The sequence below is a fragment of the Perognathus longimembris genome, chromosome 3 (assembly GCF_023159225.1).
Source record: "Perognathus longimembris pacificus isolate PPM17 chromosome 3, ASM2315922v1, whole genome shotgun sequence".
In the NCBI taxonomy this organism is placed as follows: Eukaryota; Metazoa; Chordata; class Mammalia; order Rodentia; family Heteromyidae; genus Perognathus; species Perognathus longimembris.
In genome coordinates, this window is record NC_063163.1 from 48092630 (window position 1) to 48105009 (window position 12380).

The 12380-nt window shown below is 39.2% G+C and overlaps 1 pseudogene; it reads right to left on the minus strand.

The window, feature by feature from the left end:
- Positions 1–636: 636 nt before the first annotated feature.
- The window catches only part of LOC125347599, a 29611-nt pseudogene continuing 17867 nt past the window's right edge, over positions 637–12380 (minus strand).

Consider the following 12380-nt stretch of genomic DNA (forward strand, 5'->3'; position numbering starts at 1 on the left):
CACATTTCAGGGGGATTACAGAGGTAAGGAGAGGGGGAATAAACCTGATATCACAAGTTTATTTGATCAGTGCCATCTCTGTTTGATGTATAATACTTTTATGAGAGTAGCCAAATAGACTTTCTAGAAGCTCCCTCTCCCTGCTGACTGATATTGAAGTTACTGCTAACTTGGATTTGAAAACCCTTTTCACACATACTACTGTCAAGTCCTGTCTCCTGGATTTTATATTTGAGTTCAAATTATTGACCTTCCCCATCCTAAATAGTGTGAGCACCCAGGGATCCTTTTGAATCCACTTCTACCATCAAACACATAGTTCACCTCTTACAGCTTCATGTCACCTAATTTGAAAGCACTTTTTTATTTTTAAGTTATATTTTAGTATCTTTAAGTAGTTTACAAAAGGGTTACAATTCAACGTGTCAATTTATGAGTATAATGCATCTTGAGCAATATCACACCTTTCATCATTCTCCCCCATCCCTCCCAACCCCACCTGTTCCCTCAGATTTCCTAGTTTCATCGGATATGCAATACATATTATGATTGTATTCTTTTCCTTTTTTCTCTCTTTATTCATCTACCCTCTCTCCGTTTCACCTCTCCCCAAATATTTTTTTTTTATGTGCCAGAACAGCAGCAGAGTCCAGCTTTTATTGAGTTAAGTTGCAGAGAGGTTTAGTCAGAAAGACCAAAGCCCATGTCGTCGTCAGACTCCTCTGATTCTTCCTTCTTTGCCTCCACTTTCTTCTCCTCAGCTGGGGCAGCAGCAGCTGCTGGAGCAGGACCTTCTGCTGGAGCAGCGCCCGAGGGGGCGGGAACCCTGCCCCTATATTGCAGATGAGGCTTCCGATGTTGACAGTGGCCAGGGCCTTTGCGAACAGGCCAGGCCAGAAAGGCTCCACATTCACCCCGGCTGCTTTGATGAGGGCTTTGATCTTATCCTCCCTTATGGTGACCTCGTCGTCCTGCAGGATGAGGGCTGAGTAGATACAGGCGAGTTCGGAGACAGAAGCCACGGCAGGACTGCCTGGCGCGGTGCTAGTCGGAGGAAGTGAGGACCTCACCCCAACTCCGCCTTAGCGAAGAACCGAGCACCTTGGTGGCAGCTGAGGAAAGCTCCCCACATATTTTTAAAGTACCAGTTGCCTGGTATTCATTCTGTTGGACTGTGAGTTAGTTGATCTAAGAAGTTTCATCATTTTAATTTTCCTCTGCATATATCATACGTTGGTTAACATATTTGTATATATGACCTGAAGTGTATTTACTTGTAAATTATGAATTAGATTTAACTTCCACATACAAATGACAACATGCATCTTTTGTATCTTTGGCCTGACTTTCTTCATTTGACATTTTTTTTCCAGGTCCATCCATTACTTTGCAAATGATATAGTATCACTCTTAATAGATGAGTAAAATTCCATTGTGCATATGCACTACATTTTCTTGATCCATTCATTTATTGAAAGACAGCTAGGCTGTTTTGATATCTTGACTATGGTTAGTAGTGCAGCAATGAACATGGTTGTAAGCACTTTTATTCTATATTTATTCAATTCATTGCTTGACTAAGTCACACAAAGATGAAGACAATAAATCAGTACATTTAGCAACTATTGATTAGTTAGTTCTGCATAAAACCAAATTGTAATGTCATTCAATCTAAATTTCTTCAGCATGGCCAATAGATATTATGCCACATGGGTTGTTGAATTCCAGAATTATTATATCTATCATGTTCTGTTCTGCTGGTTTAGTGATCCTTTTACAGAAAAAGAAAATATCGATAATTTTATTTGACATTTTAAATTAACACAGTCAGGCAATCACTATTTCTGAAGACTGCCTCACAAACCATTCTTTCTAAAACATTAACTTTAGAATTTTCACCAAGATTGCTGTCAAGAGCAAAATAATCTTCTTTCTTCATTTCAAAAATTAAAACCATATGTGGTCATATGTTCTCAGCCATTTGTTGTAGCTCTTTGAAGATTACTGACAATGTTTCATGAATCTTCAAAAAATGTAATCTCGATATTCTGTGACAGAACTGACCCAGACCACATTATTTCTTGTTCATCTTGGGATTTAGTTTCTCCTCCATTTCCTTCACTGAAAATCACCCTACAGTCCTTGTACCAAATCAAAATAAGGTACAAAGCCAGATGCTGGTGGCTCATGTCTGAAATCTTAGGTATACAGGAAATTGAGATCTGAGGATTATAATTAAAAGCCAGCCTGGGCAAAAAGTTTGTGAGACTTTTATCTTCAACTAACCAGCAAAAAACAAAAAGTAGAGTCATGGCTCAAGTGATAAAATGCCAGCCTTAAGCATGAAAGGTCAGGAACAGTGCCTATGCACTTAATTCAAGTCCCAGGACTGGTAATAATAATAGTAATAATAAATAAGGTGTGAAGGACATTACTAATCAAAAATGTATAGTGAGTAGTAAGATTAGTAAATTCAATAATAACAATCTTTAAACACAACTATATCAGTAATACCATTGAATTTGAATTTACTTAAAGACTTGTACAAAACAAAACCCAATAATTTCCTGCCTATGATCTGACAAAATATAAGGATGTAAAAGTTTGGTGGCAAAGTATGAAAAAATACATACTTATGTAAACACTAAATCAAAAAAGCAGGAATATTACTATCAAACAAGGCAGTTTTATGGAGAAGTTAATCTTAGATAAAAAGGAAGTTATCTTACATTGATCAATCTATCAGGAGGATAAAACAATTCTAAATTTATATCTGTCTAATGCATAACATTAAAATATACAGAGCAAATACTGAGCATATAAAGAAATACACAAATTATATGTCACAGTAAGAAAGTTGAATGAAACTGTTTAGTCACTCATAAATAGTTACTGACAAGCTCTCTCTAAGAAAATAGATATGAGCCCCACTACAGATTAATGGGTCCAAAAAATGTGGTACCTGTACACAATGGGATACTACATAGCAATTAGAAATGATAAAATATTGGTATTTGCAGGGAAATTGTCAGAGCCTGAAGAAATAGTGTTGAGTGAGACAAGCCTAGAACACAGAGAACAAAGGGTCATGGTCTCCTTGATATATGATTGTTGGGGTGGGGGTGGGGGAACAGTAGAGACCAGGTCTGCAAAATAACAAACTTCTTTTCTAATGGCATTTCCGCATGTTTGGGTCAGCGACTTTACGTTATGTATCTAAAACCAAACAACTACTAAACAAACATAAAAAGGTCTAGAATAAACCTATCAGTGCACAATAGGTCAACAGCTATGTACACATGATCATATAAGATGAGGATACACAAAAACAACTCCAAGAGAAGGACACAGGAGGATTCTATTGTTGACGTTATGTTTAATGTTCTAGGTGAATTTCCTTTGGCATACCCTATGTGGTTACTGTATATGATTTTTGTACATTGGCTATTGTGTATATGCCTACCTGATCTAGGGAAGGGAAAAATGAGGGTGTAACAGATATCACAAGAAATGTACTAACTACCTTATTATGTAACTGTACCCCCTTTGCACAATACCTTGTCAATAAAATTTAATTAATAAAAAGTTTAAAAAAGAAAAAAAAAGAAAAGAAAATAGATAAGAGGCCAAGTGCCAGTGGCTCATGTCTGTAATACTAGCTGTTCAGACCGTTCAGATCTGAAGACTGAAGTTCAAAGCCAGCCCAGGCAGGACAGTGGTGAGATTCTTATCTCTAATTAACCACAAAAAACCTGGACATGGAACTATGACTTAAAGACTAGCTGGAATATTTTCATATGTTTAGATATTACATGATATACTTCTAGATAACCCCTGAGTCAAGGAAGAATGGAAACAAGACAACTTTTTGGGGGGGTGGGGTGGGGGGTGGGGGCGGGGCTGCAGGTCCTGGGACATGAACTCAAGGACTGGACACTGTCTCTGAGTTTTTGTGCTCAACATAATGCTTTAGCACTTGAACCACAGCTCACTTCCAGTTTTCATAATGTTTTTGAATTGGAGATAAGAGTCTCATGGACTCTCTTGCCCAGGATGGCTTTGAACCACTATCCTCAGATCTTAGTCTCCTGAGTAGCTACAGTTACAGTACAGATGTGAGCCATTGGCACCTGGCAAGAAAACCTTTTAAACTGAATTACAATTTAAAAAAAAAAAGACACCAACACTCTTGAGTTGTAATCATTGCTGTGCTCAAAAGGAAATTTATACCCTTAAATACACAGACTAGACAAAAAGAACATGTGACCATCAATGACCCAAGCAAACAAATAAAAAATAAGAAGACAAATTTGAACCTAAAGAATATAAAAGGAAAGAAAGGAAAATGGAAATAGAATAGAAAGGATTTACAATTTTATATTTGACATAAAAAAATTACTGTGATAAACCCCAGGAGAAATGTATCACAAATAAAATATACATATTTTAAATGTTTTAAAATTAGGCGCTTTTTTTTGGTCAGTCATAGGCTTAAATTCCAGGCTTGGGCATTGTTCCTGGGCTTTTTTGCTCTAGGCTAGTCAATTTCTCCTATTAGCATAGATACAAAAAAACTTAAACTATTAACAAAATGAATTTAGACATGTATCTGGATCATGTTCAGGAGATATACAAAACAAACAGAGATGTATAAGAGAAAGATATAAATCAATAGGAATATGTCCAAGAAAATTGAACAGATATTTCACAAAATGAATCTCTAAAATGATTCAGTACTCAAGGAACGAAAGATTAGGGCCATAATTTGACATCACTATAGACTCACCAGAAAGGCTAAAATTAAAAAGATGACTAGAAAACATTGTCTGTTGAGGCTCAGGGATTTTTTGCTCTGATGAAGAGAGTGAAGATTGTAAAACCACTTTTTTTTTTTTTGGCCAGTCCTGGGCCTTGGACTCAGGGCCTGAGCACTGTCCCTGGCTTCCTTTTGCTCAAGGCTAGCACTCTGCCACTTGAGCCACAGCACTGCTTCTGGCCGTTTTCTGTATATGTGGTGCTGGGGAATTGAACCTAGGGCCTCGTGTATCCGAGGCAGGCACTCTTGCCACTAGGCTATATCCCCAGCCCTGTAAAACCACTTTAGAAGCCTCTATGGATCATACTGTGGAGCTTAAATATATACCTGATCTAAGCCCAGCATTTCTGTAATTGTGTGTGCATATGCACAAATAAGCACATGCAAAAACTTACCTAAAGATATGTACAGAGTTGTATAGAGTGGTGCATTTTGTAAAACAGAGAAATGAGGAGCAATTTGAGTAGCTAGTGAAAGCAGAATGGTGGAGTGCTTTATTCAAAAACGAATACTAGGCTGGGAATATGGCCTAGTGGCAAGAGTGCTTGCCTCATATAAATGAAGCCCTGGGTTCGATTGCCCAGCACCACATATATAGAAAATGGCTAGAAGTGGCACTGTGGCTCAAGTGGCAGAGTGCTAGCCTTGAGCAAGAAGAGGCCAGGGGCAGTGCTCAGGCCCTGAGTCCAAGGTCCAGGACTGGCAAAAAAAAAAAAAAAAAAAAGTATACTGTCAAGCATAATAAACTAAAAAACTGCTATATACATAGTGTTGAGTAGTAAACTACAGAAACTACAGAGAGTACAGAGGTGCATGTATTTACTTATTTATCTATCCATAGCAATAAATGGATATACAGATGTAGATATAGACCAAAATATATATCCAAATGTGTGCTGGTGGCTCATGCCTGTAATCCTAGCTACTTAGGAAGCTCAGAGCTAAGGTTTGTGGCTTGAAACCAATTTGGCATATAAGTCCTTTAGACTCATATTCAACTCACCTTCAAAAAGCCAGAAGTAAGGTAGGATTGTGGCTCAAGTCTCAAGGGTGAGAATGCTATTCTTAAACAAAAAAGAAAACTCAAGGACTCAAGAAAACTCAAGTGCCTAGGCTTTGAGTTCAAGCACACACATATACACACAGACACGCACTCAAACACATGCATGCACACACAAATACCTTCTGACACTATAAATGTCCCTGATTTTGAATATGTTAAAATATCCTACACAGAAATAAAGACCATAATTACCCTTAGGACTAAGAGAAAGAAAGGCCAGTGTTTGAGACAGAAAATTACTGGATAATTGTAAGGTTTAATTGCTTATTCTGTGGGAATCCATATTACGACTCAGGCTCACAACATAATCAAGCTGAACAACTGTGAAGGTACTTTTGGTAGGGCCCTTTACAATAGACATTTTTACTACTATCATCTCATGAAACTGCTAAAATTGAGTCACTAAGTGATTGCTTTCTCCTTTCTCTCCCTCTTCCTTCTGCTCCTTCTCTTCCTCCTCCTGCTCCTCTTCCTCCTGCTCCTTATCCTGCTGCTGCTGCTTTTAATTCTGATCCTGGGACATGAACTCAGGGCCTGGATATTGTTTTTAAGCTTCTTTGTTCAAGGCTAGTGCTCTACCACTTGAGCTACAGTTCCCCTCCCAGCTTTTTTTGATGGTTAATTAGATATAAAGGTCTCAACCAGTTTGAACCCAGGCTGGCTTCAAACTGCAATCCTCAGATCTCAGCCTCCTGAGCAGTTAGGGTTACAAGAGTGAGCTATCAGCACTTGGTTCCAGCATGGTTTCTCCAGCATGGTCCAAATGTGTTTGGACAAACACATTTTATGTTTGATATGAGGAGCTCCTGTAATACAATTATGAATACTATTCTATTTGGAAGAGGAGAGGGGGATTGATTAAATTAGGGAAGTGCTGTCTCCAAATAGCTTTGAAGCTTTTTTTTTTTTTTTAAAGAAAACAACTCTCTCTGAATTACTATTTATTCCTCTTAACCTCTTATTTTCAGTCTTTAGTTTTGATCTTTTATTTTACAACTTTTAATACAACAACACAGCACTGCAGAAGTCACCCTACAGTTGACCCTAAAAATTTATTAATATTTAATATCTTTTTAAAATCCTCTTTCTAAAAGTTATTTCTTGGCTTTCTTCCAGTATCTAGAGAGGCTGTATTTTCTCCTTGATAGCTTACAAGAACCAAGTTCTAAAGGGAGAGAAGAGAAAGAAATGTAGGCAGGAAAGCAAATGCTCTAATGTCTTTAGTTTTACCTCCCCCCACCCCTCAATTTCGCTCTGTTCTTTTTTAAGCTGCTGGAAGCTTCCAAAAAGCCAGGTCATTGCTAGTCTCTTTATTTGACCTGTTTCAGGCCTTCATTGCTCATCCAGAATTATTTTCTTTCATAACACAACCTTGGATTGAACTATATCATTCTTAGAATACTGCTATCCAACTTGCATGTATTTAATTAATGTCATTGTAGCACATACAGTTGGTGCCCCAGGAATTTCATCTACAGGCAGCTGTGAATGTTGCTAGTAATCCATAATTCAGCTGTCTCAGGACACTTGCCCTTGTGTGCCCTTGTGTTTTGCAGTTCCTTGTTAGGAGGTGCCTGGGTAGGATGCTCTCATTCTCTATATGGTCCCTAAATGGACCAAAGATAGATTGACTAGGAAGGGGCATACAGAACACTCATTCTCAGATCTAGTGGAGGATCCTGAGGTCCAATTTAAACTCCATTTCTCTCTCATTAGATGAAGATAAGCACAGACTTCACTTTAAACAACTATCTTGCTTATTCTTCCTTATTTTGCTTCTTTCCTGCATATTTCTCCTGACACCAATGAAAAGGATTATGGGGTTGGAGATCTGACTCAACTACAAACTTGTGAGTGAGCCTGCTACACTTTCATCCATGTTGGAAGAAGATAGGTGATGATCTCCTTTATGTAACAACAGCACTAGCAAGAGCACTATCATTTTTTGGAGTTGGTTTCTCCACCCCTTTTTGTCAAAGGAGGCTAGATGACAACTGCAGGAAGTTGTATTACAGAAGCTTACTGAGCTTAGGTCTCGTCTTTTATAACAAGAAAGAAGCAAACTTGCTCTCATTTGATAGTGTAGGGTGGGGATTTTCTCATTTTGTCTTCTACAGTTCTTCATTAGGCCAACATCCTAGTAAAGATAATCCAGAACAAAAGCAACCAATGCCTCTGCCCACAGGACATAGAGAAACACAAGAGGCCCTTGGGGAACTGACAACAGCAATGTTCTCTTGGATTTTGGAAGAAAACATCCCCTAATGATGACTAAGTTCTAATAACCCATCTGGTTTCTGTCTGTGGTGGTTGTGAAGTCTTCCTTCACACTCAGTATAGTTGAGAGTCTTATAGTACCATTGACCTTTCTTATAGAGTGTTAGAAACTTTCATTGCCAACTTGCATACCAGGGGTCACAACTGCCACGGAAATTCCTCCCCATAGAGGACTTAGCAACAACCATTAGCCACACTATTCTGGCAACTCCCTTTGAATATGCTTCTGAGACTTTGGCCTATAATTATCTTTCCAATTACCTTCATTAACAGAAATCAAACTGAGGACCACATTTTCCCTTTTCTTAAAAAATTTCATTGTAAAGTGATATAGAGGGGTTATAGTTACATAAGTAAGGTAGTGAGTACATTTCTTTTTGAACAGTGTTCCCCCCACTCATTTTCTCCCATATTTCCCCTCTACTCCCCTCCTCACCAACTTGTGAAGTCCATTTCCAACATAGTGTCTATTGAGTATCACTGTTTTATTAGTTCACCCTTTGTCCCACTTTTTCTGTGATTCTTCTTCCCTTCCCCAAATAGGATAAACTTATATACAAAACAAAGGGTACAGAAATTAAAACAAAACAAAACAGTGACAACAGGGCATAAAGTAAAGGAAAAAGAAAGAAAAAAGAAAGAACTGAAAACAGTATAAAAATATTGCTTCCATTTCTTGGAGTTCATTTTTTTTTCAAATTTTTATTATCAAACTGATGTACAGAAAGGCTACAGTTTCATACATTTCAGATACATTTCTTGTACTGTTTGTTACCTCGTCCCTCATTCCCCTTTCCCTCCTCCCCCTTTCTCTTCCCCCCCATGAGGTGTTCAGTTCACTTACACCAAACAGTTTTGCAAGTATTGCTTTTGTAGTTGTTTGTCTTTTTTTTTTTACCCTGTGTCTCTCGATTTTGGTATTCCCTTTCAAGTTCCTAGTTCTATACCAGTATAGACGGTTTCCAATATACTCAGATAAGATTACAGAGATAGTGTAGATACAACCACAGGAAGGTGATACAAGAACATCATCAATAGTAGAAGCTACAGATACACATGGGATGTTGAAAGTAGTTACAACTGTGATATAACAAACATTTCCATAAAATGGAGTTCATTTCACTTAGCATCATTTTATGTGATCATAAGGGTATAGCTATTGGGTTCTTGTGATCCTCTGCTGTGACTTACCTAAACCTGTGCTAATTATTCCCAATAAGGGAGACCATAGAGTCCATGTTTCTTTGGGTCTGGCTCACTTCACTTAGTATAACTTTTTCCAAGTACTTCCATTTCCTTACAAATGGGGCAATGTCATTCTTTCTGATAGAGGCATAAAATTCCATTGTGTATATGTACCACATTTTCCTGATCCATTCGTCTACTGAGGGGCATCTGGGTTGGTTCCAGATTCTAGCTATGACAAATTGCACTGCCATGAACATTGTTGTGCTGGTGGCTTCACTATGATTTTGTTTGTGGTTTTTTGGATAGATACCCAAAAGTGGGGTTGATGGGTCATAGGGAGTTCTATATTTAGCCTTCTGAGGAATCTCCATACTGCTTGCCAGAGTGGCTGAACCAGTTTACATTCCCACCAACAATGAAGTAGGGTTCCTTTTTGGCCACAGACCCTCCAACAATTGTTATTGTTAGTTTTTTTGATATAGGACATTCTTACTGGGGTGAGATGGAATCTCAATGTTGTTTTGATTTGCATTTCTTTTATGGCCAGTGATGTAGAGCACTTTTTCATATGTCTCTTGGCCATTCTCATTTCCTCATCAGAGAAGTCTCTTTGTAAGTCTTTAGCCCACTTGATGAGGGGGCTATTGGTTCTTTGTGGTTTTGTTTGGGAGGAAGGTAATTTTTTAGTTCTGCATATATTTTAGATATGAGGCCTTTGTCCGTTGAATGGCCGGTAAAGATCTTCTCCCAGTCTGTGGGCTTTCTGTTTATCTTGCAAGCTATGTCCTTTGCCATGCAGAAGCTCTGCAGTTTGATGCAATCCCATTTGTCCAACCTTTCTTTGATTTGTAGCCTTTCTGGGTCTTTGTTAAGGAAGTTCTGTCCTGCACCAAGGAGCCCAAGTGTTTCTCCTACTCCTTCCTTTAGTGTTTTCAGGGTGTCTGTTTTGATTTCGAGGTCTTTAATCCATTTGGAATTGATTTTGGTGCAAGGTGATATATAAGGATCTAGTTTTAGTTTGTTGCATGTGTTGAACCAGTTTTGCCAGCACCATTTGTTAAAGAGGCTATCTTTCTTCCAAACTATTGTTTTAGCTCCTTTATCAAAGATTAAGTAGGCGTAGTTCTGTGGGTTCATTTCTGGGTCTTCAATTCTGTTCCAGTGGTCTTCAGGCTTGTTCCAATGTCAATACCAAGCTGTTTTTATTACTATAGCTTTATAATACAGCTTGAAGTTGGGTATTGTAATTCCTCCAGCACTGTTCTTTCTGCTTAGGATTGTTTTTGCTATTCTAGGTCTTTTATTGTTCCATATGAATTTCTGGATTGCTTCCTCTATTTCATTAAAAAATGGTGTTGGGATATTAATGTGTGTTGTATTGAATTTGTAGATAGCCTTTGGCAATATTGCCATTTTGATTACATTAATCCAGGAGCATGGGAGGTTTTTCCATTTCCTTAGTCCTGACTTAATTTCATTTTTCAAGGTTTTAAAGTTCTCATCAAAGAGGTCTTTCACTTCTTTGGTTAAGGTTATTCCTAGGTATTTTTATGTTTTTTGGGGCTATTGCAAAAGGAGTTGTTTCCTGATTTCAGCCTCAGTCTTCGGGTTGTTAGCATAGAGAAAGGCCGTTGATTTTTGAGGGCTTATTTTATATCCTGCAACTTTGCCAAAGTTTTGGATCAGCTCTAGTAGCTTGGGGGTAGAGTCTATGGGATTCTTTAAGTATAGGATCATGTCATCTGCGAAGAGAGAAAGTATAACTTCATCTTTTCCTAGGAAAGTAATTTTTAAAGAAAGAGAATGCAAAGAGAGAAATAAAGAAAAAATACTGGAAGACAGATGCACAAAACAGAGAAAAATTATTTTTAATAATAAAATAAAAAATAAAAAGGAAAAAAAACCAGAAAAACGAACAACCAAAAAAAAAAAAATAAACTTGATAAAACAAACGGGTAAAAATGGAAAACAAAGAAACCAACGACATTTCAAAAGTGAATAAATTTTTTTTAATGTTTAAAAAAATGTTTAAAGGAAAAAAAATGGAGTCCTCATTGTTTGGGTGGTCTTTCCCCAGTCTCTGGTTTCCTTGCCATGGTCTGCAGTCTATTTTCCTGATTGGCTGGTTTGACTTACTTTCAGTTTGCAGGGGGTGGATCTGTTCTGACCCTTCTCCCCTGTTGGTGCAATCCTGGGTCTCTGTGGTTCACACAGCTTGCAGGTAGGCCTTGGGCATCCACTGTAGATGGGGGACGTGAACAGTCTCGGGAACCGTGGCTCCTCTGTCTGCTGTGGGGCCGTGACCTTTAATGCCTGGCTTTGAATAGGCTGTGGACTCAGCAGGGCGGGATGCCTCTGGCCTGGTTTCCCCAGCTGAGAGTTGCTTGCCTGGGGGAGGTTCCTCCCTCCTGGGTGGGGCGGCCTCCTGGGTGGAGATGGCTATGGAATTCAGCTCCATTTCAGGCTGGGAATTGGGCTTCCTCTGTAATGGGACCATTTATCTGTCTCAGGAACTGTTTGTTTCCCCATCTGGTGTTTCTGTGCCTCCGGTAGCCTGCTCGCCACTGTGGCTTTAAATTTAGAAATTCTGGCGGGCAGGGAGGGGCACCTCTGGCTAAGTCACAGCCCAGGATGAGCCTCCCGCCTGGGCAGGGGGCATTCTCCTGGGCAGAGCTGGCTCCTCGTGGGGTACTCACACTTTCTCTGCAATTTCAGCCCGTCCGTGCTCAGCCACCTTCTGGAGGATTTCTCCCTGGTCGACACTGTGTGCTTTAGCCGCGCAGAGTGAGGGTCGCTGTGCTGGGGGCTATGCTGGCGTGGGCACTGGCATGGCAGTGGGACGCAGCACGGAGCTCAAATCTGTGTTTTCAGACTAGCAAAGTCGATTTTTCCTTCCTGGCCAGAATCCCTCTGTTAGAACTTACTCTGGCTGTCTTTCTAGGAGTAAAAGTTTCTATGGGGTGAGAAAACTGCGATGTCGGAGGGAGCTCAGCTAGGGCTCTGCTGCTCCTCCGCCGTCTTCCCGGAAGTTCTTGG